Source organism: Rattus norvegicus, chromosome 14 (genome assembly GCF_036323735.1).
Source record: "Rattus norvegicus strain BN/NHsdMcwi chromosome 14, GRCr8, whole genome shotgun sequence".
NCBI lineage: Eukaryota > Metazoa > Chordata > Mammalia > Rodentia > Muridae > Rattus > Rattus norvegicus.
Genome location: NC_086032.1, coordinates 101,943,717 through 101,964,100, shown reverse-complemented (window position 1 = coordinate 101,964,100; position 20,384 = coordinate 101,943,717). Strand labels below are relative to the sequence as shown.

Below are 20,384 nucleotides of genomic sequence, written 5' to 3'. Positions count from 1 at the left end.
CAGATAAGTGACTATTGAGTGATCATCCCTAAATGGGATGTCAGATAAGTGACTATTGAGTGATCATCCCTAAATGGGATATCCATTTCACTCCCCGCCCCCCAAGGCTCTGATAACATCATTGAAGAAGGAATGGAAAGAACACGAGAGCTGGACAACGGGTCAAAAGTCATGGAACACTGTCTTCTGGGCATAACACGCCATTACACGCATGAGCTCACAGCAGCTGCAGTTGCCTACAAAGCCAAGCCGGTCAACACTGGGTCACAGATCGGGGAGCACCACTGAAGAACTATTGATTATTGATGGATGCTGGGGAAGTCACTGTCTTCAATAGTGTAAGCTCTGGCAAGTTGCCTGTGCCCCAGTACATAGATCCACATTCATGCCCACATGGGCAGCCCTGGATAAACTCACAAAGCAAAGACGTGAAAGTGGGAAAGAGACTTCTTGGGTAGGGGTGAGGTGTAGAATAAGTATGAGCAGAATGTATCATAGACATGTCTAACGTTGCCAAAGAATAAATTAAAAGAAAAAAAATTTTTTGAAGTGCCAGAGTTTCTGTGTACCTAACCACTTAGCTTTCAGACAGACTTCTGGGTTTGTGGCCAGCCTGGTCTACATATTGAGACCCCGACTTAAAAAAATAATTGAGGGTTGGGACTGGAGAGATGGCTCAGCGGTTAAGAGCACCGACTGCTCTTCCCGAGGTCCTGAGTTCAAATCCCAGCAACCACATGGTGGCTCACAACCATCTGTAATGAGATCTGATGCCCTCTTCTGGTGTGTCTGAAGGCAGCTACAGTGTACTCATATACAATAAAATAAAATCTTAAAAAAAATAAATTTATAAAAAAATAATTGAGGGTCAAAAAGATAGCGCAGGGTGTAAAGGTGCTTGCCAGCAAGCCTCTTGAGCTGAGTTTGATCTCTGGAACCCACATAGTGCTTTCCCCGAGTTGTACTAACATGTTCCCTAACATGCCTGAGCACGCACATGCGCACAGACACACACACACACAATCAATCAATCAATCAATCAATCAATCCATGAGTGCATTCACAAAGTTGTTCAACATGACTGCTCCAGAACATTTCCATCAACCTCCAAAAGAAACCTTGTATGCACTAGCAGTTCCTGCCCCCTGTAGTCCCCCAACCCCTGCAATCATAAATCTACTTCTTGTCTCTATGATTGAACTTAGCTCGGAACAAACTGTTCATCTCAGACTGTGTCAACCCTGTACCATTAAAGGCATGAGTGTTGCCCCTTTCTTTCTGTCTGAAGACTTTCTTCAATGCTGCTGGGATCCAGTCTGCAAACTATGTATGCAGGCAATGCCCAGGCCAACAGCTTATCCTCTCACTAAGAAGACTGTACCCTGTACCCCAGTTTCAGAAATGTCATAATGTGAACAAAAACAAACCCACATCTTAATAACAATAAATACTGTAACAGAAGGTGATTATTGGGAGTATTACTATTTCATTGAGCTGTATAAGATATTTATATGAGCTGATTAGTGGATATTAGGCCAAAAGCTCGAATTACCCAAGATGCAATCCACGGACCACATGAAACTCAAAAAGAAGGATGACCAAAATGCAGATGCTTCACTCCTTCTTAAAAAGGGGAACAAAGATATCCATAGGAGGGGATATGGAGGCAAAGTTTAGAGCAGCAACTCAAGGAATGGCCATTCAGAGCCTGCCCCACATGTGGCATATATATATACAGCCACCAAACTAGATAAGATGGATGAAACCAAGAAGTGCATGCTGACAGGAACCAATGTAGATCTCTCCTGAGAGACACAGTCAGAGCATGTCAAATACAGAGGCGAATGCCAGCAGCAAACCACTGAACTGAGAACTGGACCCCTGTTGGAGGAATTAGAGGAAGGATTGAAAGAGCTGAAGGAGCTTGCAACCCCATAAGAACAACAATGCCAACCAACCAGAGCTTCCTGGGACTAAACCACTACCCAAAGAGTACACATGGACAGATCCATGGCTCCAACTGCATGTGTAGCTGAGAATAGCCTTGTTGGGGCATCAGGGGAAGGGGAAGCCCTTGTTCCTGCCAAGGTTGGACCCCCAGTGTGTGTGGGGGGGGGCAGTAAGGGGAGATGGATAGGTGTGGGATGATGTCACAGGTGAGGCAGGTACAAGATACAAGATAGAAGGAGGCCTGTCATTGGTCGAGAAGGAAGGATGGGCGGGAGAAAAGTTTGAAGGAAGAGGAGGAGACTGGAACAGAAAGGAGGAAGAGACAGGAGGGACCTGGAGAGAAGCTGTGGCAGGATAATATGACAGGTGACGTTAAGATCCCACGCTGTACCTTTACAGGGTGTTACGAATGTTCTTAAGGGACGGCTGTGTATTGGGCTTTGTATGTTTAGGTGGGCAATTATATCTTATCAAGTGGGCCAAAGGTTATTGTGTTGTGTGTTCTTTCTTGTGTAGATTTAAGTGTAATGGAGTGTGGGGCGGCTGGTCTGGGCTGCCACGGAGTTGGGATGTGTGTTTCTGGCATGGAAACCTGCCTTGGGAACTAGGTAGGTAGAGAGATTGCTGCCAGGCTCAGAGAGAGGCCTTCAGCAGTGTGATATGGGATGGAGCAAAGCTGGCAAGAGGCTTTACTGACTGAGAATTAAGATATCCAGCAGATATCTTGGGGCACTGCGGTGCCGGACCTAGTGGGGAATAAAAGATACCCCCTTTTTATTTTATATATTTTTACAACAACAGATGGGGAGGGGAACGGCCTTAAAAAAGGGGAGGAGGAAGGGTTAGGGGGCTTATGGACAGGAAACCGGGAAAGGGAATAACATTTGAAATGTAAATAAGAAATATTCAATAGAAAAAAAAAGAGAGAAACAAAACAAAAAACAAAAAACAAAACAAACAAACAAAAATATTTATGTGACCAGCTGATCTCATTGTGTAACTTCTAGTAAGAAAGTTGGACAATAAAGCTCAAGAAATATGAAACTAGAACGAGGATGGTAATAAGTTGCCGTCTTGAGGTTCGGGCGATTAGTGATTTAGCTGTAGAATCGTTCTGCTCCTGTTTCAAAACCTCTTCGGAGCAGACACTAAATTACCCATCAGTGACTAAAAAGCGCTCAAAAGAAGAGGAGGTGGTCAGTGTCCAGACTGCTGATTCTGTTCTGAGGGCCGTTCTCCATCTCTCCATTCCCTTTCTGTGTTGGATAGCTGATAGGCCCTGATACACGTGTTGGTCAGCAGATCCTTCTGGCTTCTGTGTGCTAGATATTTCAGGGAATATGGGAAGAACAAACAGGTCAGGAGTTTATCTGCCCTCACACGGTTCACTGCCTGCCATCACTCTGCCCAGGGAGGACCAGTTTTGGCACAGGCTTCTTTTTTCCTTCCTGGCAGGCAACACCTCTCCATGACTACAGTTCTGGTAAGAGCTCTCACCTCTTGTCCCTCCTCCTAGAACTTCCCAATTATCTAATTCCTGGGTGCATCTCCCTCCCTCGTTGGCAGCTTTAATGTTGTCCACACCTTTGCGAAGCATTCCTTTGTAAATTCTCTCTTATGATTCCTGGACTTTGAGTGCAGTTGACTTCCTGTTGAGGACTCCTTCTTCCCTCCAGCAGTGACTCACAGAAGCCTGGGCCCCTCCTTCCCATCACCAACCTCAGTCCTGCCTCAGACACTAATGCTCTCCTGTGTTATGCATCCCTACTGCCATAAAGAGGAAGTTTGAAGTTTGGACCAATAAGTGAAGTTCAGGGAAAGATAATTTTAAAAAAAAAACAACTTGGCCTACATATCAAAGTGATGGTTTATAATTTGATATCCGATTGACAGAATTGAGAGCCCAAGCCCCAAGATCAATATCTCTTTCTTGGGAGGCTTGGAATTCAGAAGGCAAGAGTCATTACTCATTGGTCCCCTCAAGTCCCAATTTTGGACAGTTATCTTGCTGTTTCAAAGCTTTTCCAATTTATCATGTGCAAAACAAAGCCATAATTTTCCTCTCCCTGTCCCCAAACCTGGGTCATCCAGTGTCCCCTGTTTCATTCCACCGTCACTAGTCACATGGCCGAAACCCAAGAATTGTTCTTCATTGTATCTCTTTCACCCTCTGGGAAAGAATTTTTAAATACTGTATATCTTATTGGTGGAGATTATCATGATTCCACTGGCTTTTCTTCATCACTGTGCCTGCAACCTTATAAGCTAGAATCAATTCTTGAGAAAACAACCATGGCTGTGTAGTACTTGCCTCAGTAATAAGGCAGAAGAACCAACAATAGCAATTTAAGGAGGGAACTGGTTATTTCTGTTCTCAGTCCACCATGGTGGGAAAGAACATGGCAGGAGCCTGAGGCAGCTGCCCACAGTGCATCCACAGTCAGGAAGGAAGAGCAGCAAAGTGACAACACTCATGTCACTTCCCACATCAGTTAACCTTGCCCAGATAATCCCACAGCTGTGCCCAGGGTTTTGTCTCATTGGTTCTACGTCATGTGAGGTTGGTGCTCAATGGTAACCATCATAATAACCTTTAGATATATGGTCTCACCTCCTCGCCATTCAGATCCGTGATAGGCTTTAATGTCAACTTGCCTAGGTGTGGAGTCACTAAGACATAACGCGGTCATTTCTTCAGAGGTTTAACTGAGGAGGAGAGAAGACTCACCCTGAATGTGGGCAACATCATCCTGTGGGGGAAGCAAGCTGAAAACCGACCTCCATCCCCCATGTCCTGACCGCGTATGCAACGTGACCATCTACCTCGCAGTTCTGGAGAAGAGCTGGTGGGAGATTGGGCAAGGACTTCTGTGTGTCTTCTGTTCTTTTTTTTTTTTTTTCTTTTATGATGTGGACCTCAGTGTCTTCTGTTCTTTCTCGTGGCTTTGGCCTTTCTTCTGTGGCCCTCCCTTAAGAGTCAGAGACAGAAGGCAGAATTTGCAATATTTAGGAGGCTGTCACTGGAGCCTTGAGTCCCGGTGACAGTTTTTGCCAAGTCAGGAGATTAGGGATCTGTTCCTGAAAAGGCATTTGCCTTTTGAGGAGGAGGGAAAGTTCATTTTGTAGCTTCACCAGGGGCTCTCAGAAGGCAGTGGGGTCTTTACTGGGTCCCTGATCAGTTAATAGTCATTTGCCCAGGCATCTAAGTGAAATTGTTTGACTACATTGCTTGTCTTAATTTCTTTCTCTGTAAGGTTTGGGATCAAACTCATTCTGATTGTGAAGGATCTGTTTGAAAGGTGAGTCAATAATCAAAGTGGAATTTTAATGATTCAGGAACCCCCTTCTGTTCAGGAGAACTGGGATTCCCATGTCCTGCGCCATTCTAGAATCTTGGTGAGTGAGCACCAAGCTTCCTAGATGACATAGACCAAGGTCCAAGTTTCCTCTATGTATGCATACGTGCGTGCATGTGTGCATACATGTACAGGTGTGTATGCATGTGTATGTGCATGTACATACATTGTGTGTGCATTCGTGTGTGTGTGACTGTACATGTGTGTGCCTGTGTGTGCCTGTGCATTCGTGTGTATGGCTGCACTTGAACCCACACAGAAGTATGGATGTGTGTGTACACGTGTATGCAAAGGTCAGAAGTCAAGCTCGGGTTTGACTCCACAGGGTCTTTCATTGACTTCGAGCTCACCAAGTAGGCTAGGGTGGCGGCTGACTTGTAAGCCAGACATTCTCCTGTCTCCATCTCCCAGCACTGAGATTACAAATGCACACCACCATGCTTAGCTTTTGTATGTGGTTCTGGGGATGGAGTCAAGCTTACATCCTCACGTTTGCAAAGCAAGCATTTTACCTACTAAACTATCTCCCTAAGCAGCCCCGAGCCTCTCCCTATGAATTCCTGCATTTAACGCCTACGGTACAAATATCTTCTAATACACTCCAACTCTGCTTCATACGGGTTTGTCCTGAAATTACTTCCTGTGTTAAAGCCAAGAATCCTTGTTCTACCCAAATAGAGGACCACGAGGGAGAAGCAGCACCTCCACCCCATTGCTGCAAACACTAGCATTTGAAGCCAGGTTTCTAATCCCAGCAGCAGCAGCAGCAGCAGCAGCAGCAGCAGCAGCAGCAGCAGCAGCAGCAGCAGCAGCAGCAGCAGCAGAGCAATCGTGGGATAGACACGTTCACCAGCAAGAAGTGAAGCCAATCAAAAAAGCATCTCTGCTCTGTCCTTAGCTGTGACTAGGCTGCTGCCAAAAGGTGTCATTCACCTTTTGGCTTCCCCCCTCCAGTAAATCTTTCCTGCTATGTCCTCACAGACGACACTGGCCCAGACACATATCTCTTAGTCGATACCAGATCCAGTCAAGCTGACCATCAGAGTTAACCACTAGAGGTGGTCACTTGTCTCTTCCTTTCAGAAGATGAGCCTAATTTTAAAATTTGTTCACTTCTTGCATTTGGAGAACTCCATCCTTGATGACACCCTTGGCCTTAGACTGTCAGAGTCCTTATCTACTACACAGCTATAGCTAACCACTTCACAGGGGTTCCTCTCTCGATCGGTTTTACAGATGTCCACCCATTCCTCGGAGTTCGTTCCATCAACCTTAGTGAAGCTGATCGATGCTCAGTATGACGCATTCCCACAAACCTGACACATGCAGGCTCTTCAGGGTTAGATGCAACACAAAGGTAGGCTGGGTGTTTGTCTAAGTGTGGTGGAGTATTAGCCACCCACACTGGGTGTTCAGGATCCTGGTGCAGCACTGGGCAATTCTCAGGATGAGCCTTTAAGCACAAAACCCATGTTCTGTGTTGACCTGCTCCCGCTAACAAGAATTGGAACTACGGAAGCTAAAAGGCAAGGTTAGAGCATTTTGAGACTTTCCCAGAACTGTATAGACTTTGATAGATTAGGTCTTTGTTTTAATCTTAGCTGCAATTGCCGTTTTACAGCCTGAATAGCATTTACATCAGGGACACACTTGTGCTAAGGACTGAGGGTCTACTAAGGTCCAGAGCCCTGCTTTGGCAAATCTTATATCGGTTATTACAATCTATCAGGCTATCATGGATGCGGGCGGTCTTCAGGCCTCTTTTGAAACAATGTTACTAGAGCTCCACCAGCAACAGAGCTTCCTCCACTGTGGAGATGTGGGATGGAACTCAGCTCCTCTCGTGAAGCAGAATTAATGCCCATTTCTCCCCCAGCAGCAATGCTTTCTGTCCTGGAGTGAAGTAAGGACAGGGAACATCAGATCTTGAACACGTCCAGCCTCTGCCTCTGCTTCTGCATCCTGATAGCGGCAGGAAAGGGCTGATTTACTCATTTTTCTCTCAATTTCCTTCTATAAATGGATTTGTAGGATGGTTCTATGGGGAGCACTCTGTAGATTTAATGATGACAATGGTGTGCTGGTTATGGTAAAACTCAAGGTTATAACTATTCTGGCCCCATGAGGACAAAAAAAAAAGAAATAAAACAAAATAATAAAAATGAATCTATTAAAAAGCTATACTCTACATCTTCCCCAGCACCTGTTGTCACCTGAGTTTTTGATCTTAGCCATTCTGACTGGTGTGAGGTGGAATCTCAGGGTTGTTTTGATTTGCATTTCCCTGATGACTAAGGAATGATGAGCATTTCTTTAGGTAATTCTCAATCATTCGATATTCCGCAGTTGAAAATTCTTTGTTTAGCTCTGTACCCCATTTTTAATAGGGCTATTTGACTGGCTAGAGTCTAACTTCTTGAGTTCTTTTGTATATTTTGCATATTAACCCTCAATCGGACACAGGATTGGTAAAAATCTTTCCCCAATCTGTTGGTTGCCATTTTGTCATAACGACAGTGTCCTTTGTCTTACAGAAACTTTGCAGTTTTATGAGGTCCCATTTGTCAATTCTTGATCTTAGAGCATAAGCCATTGGTATTTTGTTCAGGAAATTTTCCCCAGTGCCCATGTAATGAGACTCTTCCCCACTTTTTCTCCTATTAGTTTGAGTGTATCTGGTTTGATATGGAAGTCCTTGATGACATTCCACTACCTGAGGACCCAGCTATACCTCTCTTGGGCATACACCCAAAAGATGCTCCAACATATAACAAGGACACGTGCTCCACTCTGTTCATCGCAGCCTAATTTATAATAGACAGAAGCTGGAAAGAACCCAGATGCCCTACAACAGAGGAATGAATACAGAAAATGTGGTACATCTACACAATGGAATATTACTCAGCTATCAAAAACAATGACTTCATGAAATTCATAGGCAAATGGATGGAACTAGAAAATGTCATCCTGAGTGAGGTAACCCAATCACAGAAAAATTCACACATGGTATGCACTCATTGATAAGTGGAAACTGTCCATTTCCTCCAGATTTTCAAGTTTTGTTGAATATAGGCTTTTGTAATAGGACTGATGATTTTTTTTTGAATTCCCTCTGATTCTGTTGTTATGTCTCCCTTTTCACTTCTGATTTTGTTAATTTGGACGCACTCTCGTGTCCTCTTGTTAGTCTGGCTAAGGGTTTATCTATTTTGTTGATTTTCTCAAAGAACCAACTTTTGGTTCTGTTGATTCTTTCTATGGTCCTTTTTGTTTCTACTTGGTTGATTTCAGCTCTGAGTTTGATTATTTTCTGCCTTCTACTCCTCCTGGGTGTATTTGCTTCTTTTTGTACTAGAGCTTTTAGGTGTGCTGTCAAGCTGCTGACATATGCTCTTTCCTGTTTCTTTCTGCAGGCACTCAGAGCTATGAGTTTTCCTCTTAGCACAGCTTTCATTGTGTCCCATAAGTTTGGGTATGTTATACCTTCATTTTCATTAAATTTTAAGACGTCTTTGATTTCTTTATTTCTTCCTTGACCAGGTTATCATTGAGTAGAGCATTTAAACTTCCATGTATATGTGGGTATTCTTTCCTTATTGTTATTGAAGACCAGTTTTAGGCCGTGGTGGTCTGTTAGCACGCATGGGATTATTTCTATCTTTCTGTATCTGTTGAGGCCTGTTTTGTGACCAATTATATGGTCAGTTTTGGAGAAAGTACCATGAGGTGGTGAGAAGAAGGTATATCCTTTTGTTTTAGGATAGAATGTTCCATACATTATCTGTTTAGTCCATTTGGGTCATGACTTCTCTTAGTCTGTCTACGTCTCTGTTTAATTTCTGTTTCCATGATCTGTCCATTGATGAGAGTGGGGTGTTGAAATCTCCTACTATTATTGTGCCCTTGCTTTTGGAGCATAGATATTTAGGATTGAGAGTTCATCTTGGTGGATTTTTCCTTTGATGAATATGAAGTGTCCTTCCTTATCTTTTTTGATGACTTTTGGTTGAAAATCGATTTTGTTTGATATTAGAATGGTTACTCCAGCTTGCTTCTTCAGACCATTTGCTTGAACGTGGTTTTCCAGCCTTTTACTCTGAGGTAGCGTCTGTCTTTGTCTCTCAGGTATGTTTCCTGTAGGCAGCAAAATGTTGGGTCCTCATTATGTATCCAGTTTGTTAATCTGTGTCTTTTTATTGGGGAATTGAGTCCATTGATGTTGAGAGATATTAAGGAATAGTGATTGTTATTTCCTGTTATCTTCGTATTTGGAGGTGAGATTATGTTTGTGTGCTTGTCTTCTCCTTGTTTTGTTGCAAAATGATTAGTTTCTTGCTTTTTCTAGGGTGTAGCTTGCCTCCTTGTGTTGGGCTTTTCCATTTATTATCCTTTGTAGGGCTGGATTTGTAGAAAGATATTGTGTAAATTTGGTTTTGTTATGGAATATCTTGGTTTCTCCATCTATGTTAATTGAGAGTTTTGCTGGATACAGTAATCTGGGCTGGCATTTGTGTTCTCTTAGGGTCTGTATGACATCTGTCCAGGATCTTCTAGCTTTCATAGTCTCTGGTGAGAAGTCTGGTATAATTCTGATAGATCTGCCTTTATATGTTACGTGACCTTTTTCCCTTACTGCTTTTAATATTCTTTCTTTGACTATTATGTGACAGGAGGAGTGTCTTTTCTGGTCCAATCTATTTGGAGTTCTGTAGGCTTCTTGTATGCTTATGGGTATCTCTTTCTTTAGGTTAAGGAAGTTTTCTTCTATGATTTTGTTGAAGATATTTACTGGTCCTTTGAGTTGGGAGTCTTCACTCTCTTCTATACCTATTATCCTTAGGTTTGATCTTCTCATTGAGTCCTGGATTTCCTGTATGTTTTGGGCCAGTAGCTTTTTCCATTTTACATTATCTTTGACTGTTGTGTCGATAATTTCTATGGAATTTTCTGCTCCTGAGATTCTCTCTTCTATCTCTTGCATTCTGTTGGTGATCTTGTATTTATGGCTCCTTGTCTCTTCCTTAGGTTTTCTATATCCAGGGTTGTCTCCCTTTGTGCTTTCTTTATTGTTTCTATTTCCATTTTCAATTCCTTCACCTGTTTGATTGTGTTTTCCTCTAATTCTTTCAGGGATTTTTGTGTTTCCTCTCTAAGGGCTTCTACTTGCTTACTTGTGTTTTCCTGCATTTCTCTAAGGGAGTTCTTCATGTCTTTCTTAAAGTCCTCCAGCATCATGATCAAATGTGATTTTAAATCTAGATCTTGCTTTTCTGGTGTGTTTGGATATTCAGTGTTTGCTTTGGTGGGAGAATTGGGCTCCGATGATGCCATGTAGTCTTGGTTTCTGTTGCTTGAGTTCCTGCGCTTGCCTCTCGCCATCAGGTTGTCTCTGGTGTTACCTTGTTCTGCTATTTCTGACAGTGGCTAGACTGTCCTATAGGCCTGTGTGTCAGGAGTGCTGTAGACCTGTTTTCCTGTTTTCTTTCAGCCAGTTATGGGAACAGAGTGTTCTGCTTTCAGGTGTGTAGTCGTTCCTGTCTACTGGTGTTCAGCTGTTCCTGTGGGCATGTGTCCTGAGTCCACCAGGCAGGTCACTTGGAGCAGAAAAGTTGGTCTTACCTCTGGTCCTGGGCCTGAAGTCACTCCTCAGGGCTGGGTTTCAGCTCTCCGTGAGGGCAGCAACCAGAATAGCAATGAATAGACTAGTAAGAGCACCAGTGGGTCCCTGTGTGCAGGGGGCCCTGATGGCACTAAGTGTTTTCCTCTAGAGTCAGAAATGTGGACAGAGAGCAGCAAACCACTGAACTGAGAACGGGACCCCCATTGAAGGAATCAGAGAAAGGACTGGAAGAGCTTGAAGGGGCTCGAGACCCCATATGAACAACAATGCCAAGCAACCAGAGCTTCCAGGGACTAAGCCACTACCTAAAGACTATACATGGACTGACCCTGGGCTCCAACCTCACAGGTAGCAATAAATAGCCTAGTAAGAGCACCAGTGGAAGTGGAAGCCCTTGGTCCTGCCAAGACTGAACACCCAGTGAACGTGACTGTTTGGGGGAAGGTGGTAATGGGGGGAGGATGGGGAGGGGAAGCCCATACAGAAGGGGAGGGGAGGGACTAGGGGGATGTTGGCCCGGAAACCGGGAAGGGGAATAACAATCGAAATGTAAATAAGAAATGCTCAAGTTAATAAAGATTAAAAATGAATAAAGAAAAAAAAGAAAAAAAAAAAAAGAAATGTGGGCAGAGAGTAGTCTCCTCTGGTTTCCCAGGCGTGTCTGCCCCTCTGAAGGTCTAGCTCTCCCTCCCACGGGATTTGGGTGCAGGAAGCTGTTTGACCGGATCCCTTCAGATCCAGGCACATTCTGGACCGCAGGGCTCCTGCAGCTTGAGCGCCTATCTTCCTGTTCCCAGAGGTCCTATCGACATAGCCTATTCTTAAGGAGCCTCGATAAAGCCCTGCTACCTTCACCTTCCTCCCTTTTGTCTAATCTGTAGCTAAATGTCATGCGGTAGTTTGAATCCTAAGGATAGGAGCGGTTGTGGTGTTTTCTCTTTTCTTCCACATGGGATTTCGAATTCCGAAGGCAGACAATCTTGTGTGTGTATTCGTTTCAGTTTGGTGGGTGGAGTTGGATTTGGAGGCGCATTGTCCAGAGATTGTCTCACGTCCAAGATGTTAGTCAACTAAGAACCACCCACATTCCAGAGCCAGGTGCCTCCCCACCTTCAGCGACTCTGCACTAATGCCCCGTCATCACTTAGAGCCAGTGTGGCACGTTTCCAGGAACGAGTATTTTCCCTAGGCACGTGCTCCATAACCCTCACAAAGCCTACCAGCACAACCCAGTTGCCACTGTCTCCATCCCTGCTCAGAGGCAGCCGTTCTGTGTCCCTCCTCCCCAGTAAACTCCTTGCATAAAGTCTGTGTCCTGCGGTATGATGGTTGTGGCATTCCTTGACCCCTTTTGCAGCAAAAGTCTTCATGAGTGGATTGACTCAGACAGGCTTACTGATGGTGTTGCTCCCTTCCAGGGGGTGAGCCACACCAGGACCCTATCCCATCCACTCCACCCTCGACAAGACCCTTCTGGCCTTCATCCATCACCAGCAATTGCTAAAGCAATTACTCTCAGTCAGTGTAAATGCTTTCTTGAGTCCAAGGAAGTAACCATTGAGCATTGGGAATCCCCTCTGGTACTCTTGGAGGGAGACATACCCTAGCCACAGACTTTAAGGCCACAGAGGACCCTCTTCAACTGACCCCACCCCTACCCTTTCTCCTGGGTGAGACTTCATTCTTAAGCTTGGTTTTTCACATTTGAACATCACTCGAACGCCCTGGTATCAGACACTGAGTCTTCTCAGGCTATTAGTCCCTGGCCCCTGCTGAATGCAGTGATGACCCACTGGGAAGCTTGTGTCTTCTCTTGGTCCCTGAAACACGGGGACACCCACAACTACAGGTTTAGGACCTTCTTCCCTTCCTTCTTTACAGGAATGGTGTTTTCCATATCTTCTGCCTTTTAGAAAACCTCCAGACTCTCTACCTGGTACCCAACCTGAAGGACCTCAAATTTATTCACTTTTGCAATAAAAAATCGCCTCAAATATCCCTTAGATAACCAATCCAAATGGCTGTGGCATCCTAGATCTCAATACTAGTTGGGACTTTTACAACACAGGAAAGTAAAGGGATTCTCCATTCCCTATTTCTCTTTTCTTAGCTCCAAGCCCTGTTTTGTCTGCTCTCCCCCATGTACTGTAAATGCCCTGTCTTTAAGTTACTATTGATCTATAAATTTGTTACAAAGTGGGAGAGAGGAGCCAGATCTATCAGGAAGGGGAGAAAGAAAAAGTAGGCCACCTGCAGTGTGCATCACACACACACACACACACACACACACACACACACACACACACACACACTTGGTGGTAAAGCAAAAGTCCTCACAAGAAAGTTCCACAGATCGAGTACCAACACGGAAAAGAACTCACTCTTTCTGCATAAACAAAAAGCTCCAACCTTTATTGCTCAGAGAAACAAAAAGCTTCTACAGCTAAATGAAAGAAACCCAAGTGTGTAAGAGAAAAGCCCTGTCCTTGTCAGTAAGAAGAAGCCCTGCTATAAAGCAAAAAAAACTGTCCCACGTTAAGAAAAAGCCTGCCTGCTCTCTCTGCAGCGCCTTCTGCGTTCTCCTTCTCTTCTTCTGCTCTCCATTGTCCTGGTTCTTGTTAACACAGTCTGTCAAGAAGCAAATCATCTACCTAGTGTCTCATAGATAAATCAGGTCAATATTTTATCTTCTGTCCTTTCACGTGCAATAAATTTTTATGACCATCCGATAATGGTTTTACAGCCTGAAGAAAGGTTTTCCTTAATTGCAAATCTCCTGCCTGCTTTCTATCTTAGTGCCAATAGCCCATGACACAGGAAGGGTTCCAGAATCCTAATTGCAGTTTTCAAATTACAGAAGGCTCGACATTACCTGTATAATTTTAGGAATTCCATATAATCGCTATTCGGAATTAAGAAACCATGTCTTTGTCTACATAGCATTGCTACAGAAAAGCACATCTTCGTTCATCTGCAGAAAATCTGCCCAACAGGCTAAAGCCCAGGAATTGTTATACTAATTTAATAATGACAGGAAAGGCATATCAGCCTCCTAGAGCTCATCCATCACAGTCCATGCAAAGGAAGGTGGGTCATCTCAGGAAAGTTGTCTGCTAGCCTTTAGCATATTCTAGATGGCTCCTGACATCCTTTACTCTCCCCTCTCCCCTCTCCATCTCCTCACATGGCCTAATTCAGGGTCACGTTAACTCTGGACTTTCCCAGATGTCCCTGGCTCTGGCCTTGTTCTCCCTTTTATCTATAATAAAACTTCTACACCATACCTAGAAACAGTCATGTACTTCCTTTTTTCATTCATCTGGTGCCAAAACCACAGGATGTGTGTGTGTGTGTGTGTGTGTGTGTGTGTGTGTGTGTGTGTGTCTGTGTCTGTGTCTGTGTCTGTGTCTGTGTCTGTGTGTTCTCTTCCAAGGACCCCAACCAAGCTGCTGATTTGACTCTCCTAAGGTATGTATGGATAATTTGTTTCTGCTGACTCCTGCCATCCGTTGAATTTGATCCCAAATTCTAGAGTCTACCTTCTCAGCTACTTCTCCTCTGCATGTACCCTTAACCATTCCTCTTCTTGTGTATGCCATAAATGTCTCTCCGGTTCCTAGTTCCTTCTATAGGCTCCCAGGGTACCCACTGGGCACTCACCTCACATCTCTTGGCTCTGGCCTGCTACACATGTTTGGATGTCTCTCCTAAAGGCACTCACTGTCTTCCTTTCCCCCTGCTCTCTGGTGTGCAATCCCGTAGCTTCCTTAACCCTGCCCCAGATTGGGAAACCCTACTCTCCTATCTCTTGGCTCCTGCCTGCAGTTCTACAACTTCTTCTCTCAGCTTATAAAAATTCCCTCTAGCAGAGTTTTATTTTTTAGCACCTACCCTTTTTTCCTTCTTGGACTACAAACAGCTTGGCCTCAGTAAGATCAATCACCAAAAATTGGTGTACTTGGTTTCCAAATTGTCACAAATCATGACAATTTACAGAAAGAAATAATCCCCAAATCTAAACTTACTCTGCTCACACTTCCTCAACCTCCTATTCTTTTTTTTTTTTCTTTTTTTTCTTCGGAGCTGGGGACCGAACCCAGGGCCTTGCGCTTGCTAGGCAAGCGCTCTACCACTGAGCTAAATCCCCAGCCCCTCAACCTCCTATTCTTAAAATCTGTTTAACTCTGGAATTTCTCTGTACCATAAATCGTCTCTTTAAGACTATGCTATAAACTCTAAATTAAGATTTGTAGATTCATTGGATGCAATTAAAAAGAAACTATAAAATTTGTAACAAAATTTAACTTAAACCTGTAACAAAAAATTGACAGTTAAAAATTCATGCATAGGGGCTAGAGAGATGGCTCAGTGGTTAAGAGCACTGTCTGCTCTTCCAGAGGTCCTGAGTTCAATTCCCAGCAACCACATGGTGGCTCACAACCATCTGTAATGGGATCTGATGCCCTCTTCTGGTGTGTCTGAAGACAGGGACAGTATACTTATATATAATAAATGAATAAATTTAAAAAAATTCATGCATAGATATGTGATTTAACTCTTGTTTAGAAATACTATATATGCAACTTAGATTCAACTCTTGTTTAAAATATATCTAAAAAATAGATAATTTAAGTAGCAAACACATGGTGGTTAATGCTTTTAACTCAGAATCATTTCTGGGTCCCCAAGATTTTACTATGATGAAAAGGCTTGAGTCTATTACCTTTTCAACGATGTGAATTTCAGTACAGATTACCAACAGAGGTAATGCTAACATACCTAAAACTTTTATCTCTTTTTTATGAAGCAAAAATTTTATGTAAGTTTCAGGGGATCAACTTGAATATGCCTCTCACAAGTCAGACTCCAGGTAAGTACTCCTACGTTTTCTCACCTGTCTACTCCTGAGGGGGGTGGGATCTCTCTCTCACACACACTCTCTCTCTCTCTCTCTCTCTCTCTCTCTCTCTCTCTCTCTGTGTGTGTGTGTGTGTGTGTGTGTGTGTGTGTGTCTGTCTCTGGGTCTCTCTCTGTCTCTCTCTGTCTCTCTCTCTGTGTCTCTGTCTCTGTCTCTGTCTCTGTCTCTCTCTCTCTCTCTCTGTCTCTCTCTCTCTCTCTGTCTCTCTCTCTCTCTCTGTCCTTCTCTGCCCCCAACTTGGGCTTGAGATTCTCCTCTCTAAACTACTAGAACTGTGGTCTCAAGATAAACGTTTCTCCTGAACTCCCTAACTTTACCGTGTCATATATGTGTGTGTATGTATGTGTACGTACACATACATACATACACATACACACACACACACACACACACACACACACACACACACACACATTTTAGTGGATTTCCATCTGACTGAGGACTTCAAACTGCTCCAGTGTGGTTTACCTATTACCTTACCTCTCACGATAAGCAAAAGGGAGGAATGTTTGTCAACTAAGAACCCCCCACATTCAGGAGCTCAGATCCTCCTCACCTTCGCCTTCAATGACTCAGTGCCTCCAGCCCCATCACCACTAAGGGCCAATGCAGCACGTCTCTACCATCTCCACGGGCACACATTTCCCTATACACATGCTCCATCCCCATATAAAGCCCACCATTGTGACCTGATATCTCTCTCTCTCTCTCTCTCTCTCTCTCTCTCTCTCTCTCTCTCTCTCTGTTTTTCCATCCCCACTTTTGTGCTCCTCTCCAATAAATCTCTCGTGTGAGGTCTGATGGTGTGATTTCTATGGTGCTCCTTGGCCCTGACCACCATGACACTCTTTCACTTCTGAATCCTGTCAGGCATCCTCCCCTCTCCCTTGGCTTTCATGAGCCTCTGCTCTTCTGCCTGAGTTAGCAATCAATAAGAATCCCCACATTTGTTCAGATTAACTAGTCAGATTCATGGCAGCTCAATGCCTAATCTACATGTAGGTAGAAACAAACCGGCCTATTCCAAGAGGATAAACTTATGGTCTCCAAGCCACTATTTAGCATTTAATTCTTAATAGAGCTTGTTTGTTTGGCTGTCTTCTACTGTCCTCACTAATCAGGCATTCTGTATGATCATGAAACAATAAATTCAACTCCATCCCAAGAAAAGGGTAACACAGTGGTAGAGAAAAATTATTTACGGTTTTGCTGAATTTGGGGGGGGGCTCTAATGTCATCACTGTCTTGCCTGTGGTAATCTTACAAATTATAGAAAGTCATGAGACAAAGGCTAAAAGACAAGATCTAAGTGTGAGGCGAATTAAAGGTTTTCTCCATTATATGTTTGGAGAAGCAGGTCTATTTTTGGGGGTTTTTTCCTAAGTTTTAAAACTATGAGCATATGGTATCTGTGTGTGAATACGGCATGTGATCACAGTGGCTTTGGAGGGCAGAAGAGGGCATCAGATGCCTGGGGTTACAGGTGGCGGTGAGCTGCCCAATGCTGGGAACTAAACTGCAAGAGTAGTACATGCTCTTGACCTCTGCGCCTTCTCTGCACCCCTACCGGCAGCTTGATTTTCAATCCCAGCCGAGGAAAATGAGGTATTCTAGATCCCACATACTGAAAAAGAGAACTGGATTTTGTGGGATCTACAACCTCTTTGGCGTCTTCTCTTTGGAGGTCGTCTCTTGGCTCCCACTCCTGCATTCCTGTTCAGCGCACTAATTTTGCAAGGTACAAAGATGTCATAGCCTCGCAGTCAAGAGAAGAGACATGGTGACTCTGGCTAGAGCTCCAGGACACGGCCATGCTGCAGTATCCACGTGCCATACAATTTGCGCACTTAAATGGCACAGTGAAATATTTTTGCTATTTGGTGTCAGATCTGCACCCTGATGCTGGTCTCTGGAGTCTGATTCCTGGGATTCTTCAAGTGATTTCACTACCTCTCACCCCTATCCTAGGTCTTGTTCCCACACACATCTACTGCCCGTGTGCCCAAATCTTCCTCATTACCTACCCAAGCCATGTGCAGCTGAGGCGGGAGGTAGTGACTGGAATTTCGTGTATATCTTACGGCTGTCCTTCCAGGAGGGAAATGGTAGCACACACATTACTATTGCCATAGATCAGCTATCAGCAAGAGTACTCTGCTCGTTTTGTTGCCATGACTGTGGCCAAGGTCTTCTGAGGAATTCTGCTGCAATCCTGTTTTGTGACAGTGATGGTCATATCACACGTGAAGGAAATAACCATATCAGCATCCAAAAGACCAATTGGACTCTTTTAGATTTTAGACTTTTGGGGCTGGGATGCTCAATCAGTTTACTCAGCTTTGCACCCTTCATCACAATCGAGTGTTCTAGGCCACACTCATTACACTCACCAGTAGTCGATCCAGGCGTCCCAAGCCCTAGGCAAACACTCATCTACTTCTTGTCTTAATTAATTTGCTGCTCCAAACGTATGAACGTGTGAGCATTTTCCATGCCACTCTTCTGCATATTTTGGTCTACATCCTCTTTTCTTTATTCCTGTTACGTTTGTTGCAGGGTATATGCATGTGCGTGGGAGGCACAGATGACTTGTGGGTATCAGCTCTCTTCCTTCAACATGTGGATCCCAAACATGAATCCCAAACAGATCATCAGGTTTGGTGTCAGGTGCCTCTAACCACTGGGCTACCTCACCAGCCGCCTAATTTTCTTTAATCTTCTTTCAATACTTTAAAACAAGAACAATACCCAGAGTTTAAGCCTTATAATGCTTTGACCTGTATAACATCCATCTTACTCATCTTGAAATTCAGCTCACAGATATGGCCCCACTGATAGTTTCTTTTCAGAGACACCAAATGCTTGACTATTCTAAGCCTATTAAACTTGTACACAGCTCAACTTCCTAGTTTGTAGCTCTTGACTTGCTGAGTTGGGACATGTCAAGAATCATCCAAAATATCGGACACGATTTGTTAAACAGAATGAAATAGAAAGATAAAGAAATAAAAGGAGAATTATCTATAAAAATTCCCCCTTGAGAAATATGGCACGCTATTTAAACATTCATTATAACTAACATTTTTCAAGAACAAAGACTTTTTTTTTTGAACTACTTGTCCTCATCAATTAATTATTTGCTTTCATTATCAAAACAGGGCCCCTGACTGGAAACTACCAGCTTGCCTTGCTTATTATAGCAATTGGTTATAGTGACTTCTAGTGAGCCCTTGGGTTCTTTCCCTACATACTAAAGAACTATAAGATTTAAATCACCTCTCTATTGCCGCTCAAAAAAAAAAAACAAAAAAAAAAAAAACACCCTAAGTTTTAAGCTCTGGCTTAAAACAACAATAACCATCATGTGGTATTTATTGTATGCGTTTAATGGGTTAGTAATTTAGGAGGAGCTCTAGGAGATCATTTTGGCTTTTTTTGTTGCTAAGCAAACACCTAAGAAGAAGGGACAAAGGGATGAAGGATTTCTTTGGGCTCGTGGTCTTTGGGTTCATAGACCATCATGGCAGGGCAGGCCCGGTGTTTGGAACAGTTCAAACTGTTCCTTGCTACTCCCTCACTTTCCAAGGGAACAGGAGCAGAGGGAGGTAAAGAAACAAGACCAAGCTCTGCCTTCCCCACCCCCACCTTTTCTACACAGCCCTCACCACCCGAAGGTTCCACAGTCCCTAAAACAGCACCGCCAGCCTTGGAGCAAAAGTTCAAGCACACAAGCTTTCTGAAGATGTCCTACATCCAAATCGGGAAAGGATTTGTCATGCAAATGACTGTGCAGGAGAACTTGAGAACTAGAAGAGTGGTTGCCCTGACGAAGCAACTCTCTTTCTCCACGTGTGGATCTCCCCACATGGTCCTTCTACACAGGCTGGTTGTGCTTCCTCACAGCATGGCTGAAGTAGGAGAGGAATGAAAAGGACGTCCCCCTCCCCCCCCCCAGGAGTCTGGCTGGTCGAGGCCTCTTGCCAGCTAAGTAACACTGGCGGCACAATTTACATTAGCAATGAAGGTTATTGACATAAAGATAATATTCCTTTGCGTACAGATAGTTCATGAGTTCATGTTACGATGGTGGTGAACTGGGCTTAAGGCGTGAATGTCTGTGACCCGGGCTCAGGCCTCATTCCCCTTACAGACATTTTTGCCAAGCTTACCGGAGATGATTTGTCAACAGCGAAGCTATTCTACCGCTGCACCTCTCTTCGTTCTAGGCTGTCCCCTGACGCCCGCGATCCTGGAAAGCGTCGCTCAAGAGCCACCCACTCAGCGTCTCTAGCAGTCCTTTAAAGATTACAGATTCAAAATACGAACTCAACGTTCTGGGTACTGGAACAACAAGAACGGCCGCTACGTTCTAAACAGTGTGTCGTGTGTTGCTCCTTTGGGGCAGTAGTTTGGAAGGTCAGGCCCTCTTTTTACTTCCAGTAACGCAACAGGAAGTAAACATGCCTGGCCACGGCGCCCATGGCAGATTAGCCTAGTTAGAAAAAGTGAATCTGGGGCTCAAAACCCTGGGTTCGGTCCT

At 44.0% G+C, this 20,384-nt stretch overlaps 1 long non-coding RNA gene across 1 annotated transcript; it reads right to left on the bottom strand.

Annotated features, from left to right (window-relative positions):
- Nucleotides 1-2,920: 2,920 nt before the first annotated feature.
- Nucleotides 2,921-20,166, bottom strand: LOC120096697 (uncharacterized). The gene is made up of 4 exons (XR_005493497.2): nt 20,014-20,166; nt 4,774-4,919; nt 4,562-4,656; nt 2,921-3,272 (listed from the first exon to the last, which is right to left on the bottom strand). It is a non-coding gene; the product is annotated as an uncharacterized LOC120096697 (long non-coding RNA).
- Between the last annotated feature and the right edge of the window lie 218 nt (nt 20,167-20,384).